Consider the following 2,748-nt stretch of genomic DNA (forward strand, 5'->3'; position numbering starts at 1 on the left):
GTGAAGCTCGAATGGATACAAACAGAATTAAATTTAACACATATATAATTTCTGAAACATTGTATAAACCAAAATTTAAAGTTAACGATAAAGTACGAATATCTAAGTATAAACATATATTTACTAAAGGATATACACCAAATTGGACAACGGAAATATTTACAGTTTCAAAAGTTTTACAGACAAATCCAGTTACTTATCAACTAAAGGATGAATCAGGCAGTGTAATTTTAGGTGGTTTTTATGAACAGGAAATTAAATTAACTGATTTTCCAAACACCTTTCTCATTGAACGTATTGTAAAAAAAGTTGGGAATAAAATGTTTGTTAAATGGTTAGGTTTTGATTCAAGTCAAAATTCGTGGATAACATCATCAGATATTTTAAAATAATGTTTTTTTATGTATAATATTTATTTATTTATTTATTTATTTTTTAATAAAATAAAATATCAGTTTTTTTATTAAGTCGAATTAATTATTTCACATGATCTCCTGATCCTAATTAGTCTGTTTTGAAAACTATATATATATCTACAATCGATAAAAACAAAAAGCGTCATCTAGTGGTAAATAAATCAATGAAAATAATAATACTGCTGTATTTTGTTCCGCTAGATAACGCTTTTAAACTGAGTCATTAAGTCATTAATTTTTAGTTTTCTGACTTCTAACGAATCTTGAAAAATTTTTTATATAACAGTAATGTGATGTTTCATCATTATTGAACAGAAAAAGATCGAAATGTTTTTTTCTTTCAGTATTACAAATATACAAAGGAAAAATATGTTTTTTATCATTTAAACTATAAATATTAATTGATACATCGTTTGTACATTCAAATTTTTTCATCTGACTGATTGGTGTTGGAAAATCAATACATTTAAAATCTAAACCACTTTTTGTTTCTAACATTTTAAAATATTTCTTATTCAAATAAGTTTTATTCGATCGATTATCAAACTTAGATAGTATTGAATATTTAAAACATTTAGCATCGTTATTTTTTACATTTATAATTGCTCTTTTATCTTTTATATATTCAGGTAGATCTAGATACGTTCCTCATCTGAGAGGATTCACTGTATTAATTCTCAATTGTAATACATCTATAATTTTAAGGGACCACCCAGATCCTTTCGCTAAAAACTGGTCTTGTTCAGATAATAATTTATTGAACATTCCATTTAGTAATTTATTGAAATCGGATGAATTACATGCAAGTGTATTAGAAGTTTTGAAAGCTATGTCCCGAACTTCTTGAGTGAGTATTCTTTCGTATACGCTATCCACATGTAAATTAAATTTTATAGATGATTGTAAACATGATTCTTTTAACTTTAAAATTAATTTATCTCTAACATAGTTAAAAAAAAGCGTGTAGTCTATAAAATTTAAAGTATTCTTAATCAAAAATGTTTTTGAACATTTCTTAAATCTCTCGATTTCAAATAAACCTTCATCAGAAGATGACATTCGCTCGTGTTTTGTAACCGTTTTTCTTTTCATTATGAAACTGAAAAAATAGATTAAATAAAAAAAAACATAGGTAAAAGCAATCATAATATTGTAAATTTATTATAACATCAACTTCTTTTTTTTAAATCTTATGCAAGCAATTCAGAATATTGTTTTCAAAATATAATAAAAGTATTAATTCTAAATTATTACAAAGAAAAAAAGAATTGGTTAATATAATAAGAAATTACTCAGATTCTAATTCTCTTAACCGATTATTTAGTTCTGTTAACCGACACTGAATATCTGCTTTACATTCACTTGAATAGTTTTCGAATCTATTATGTTCATTTATCAATTTATTTTTAAAAAATGAATTTTTCTTCATACTATCATTAATTTTTACAAATACTTTTCGAAATGCTTTCCGTTTCTCGATATAATAGCGTTTATTGTCACGCACCTGCTGTTCTGCTGCTAGAATTCTGCTTTTAATTACGTTTATTTCTGGGTTCATGATTCTGAAAATTACATAGAATTTCAAAAACTAACTAATTGATACGTTTTTTAAATCTAAACCACTTTTCCTAACATTTTTATTAAATTAGTTTTATTTGAAAACATTTATCATACCAGCAGATCTTATATACACAATAATAATTATATGATAAAATAATAAATAATAACAAAAAAAAAATAATATTTTAATTATTTATTGAAAAACAGAATATTATTCGACATTATCTAATTTACTATATAAATTATTTAGACCTTTTTGAATATTTTTCTCGCATAAATAATTTATATATGTTAAATGTTTAAATTCGTTTATTAAATTCTGTTTTTCTTCAATAAGTCTTTTTCTGGTTTCTTTCAGCACCGCTTTTTGAATTTTTATTTTAATATTTTTAATATTGGAATAGAACATTTTTTCGTCAACATCTTGAGCATGATCATTTTCTTTTTGCTGTTCCAATATTTGAATGATTTGCTCGTGAATTAACGATTTGGCTTCCATGTTTTTTCTTTTTTTTTTAAAAAAAAAATCTGGAAAAATTATATAGAATTTGTAAACTATCTGCCAGATAAAAAAAAATAATGCATATTAATGACAATAATTTATTTCCAACATATTTCTATTTTTTATGTTTTTTAACTTTTATATTAAAAATTTGTATGTATTAATCAAAAAAAGAAAATTACATTGAATACCTATATACATAAATATAAACTTATAATATTATTACTAATTATTCATAACAAATTTTTAAAAAAAAATTTTAACCTGATC

This window comes from Metopolophium dirhodum, chromosome 1 (assembly GCF_019925205.1).
Source record: "Metopolophium dirhodum isolate CAU chromosome 1, ASM1992520v1, whole genome shotgun sequence".
Classification (NCBI taxonomy): Eukaryota; Metazoa; Arthropoda; class Insecta; order Hemiptera; family Aphididae; genus Metopolophium; species Metopolophium dirhodum.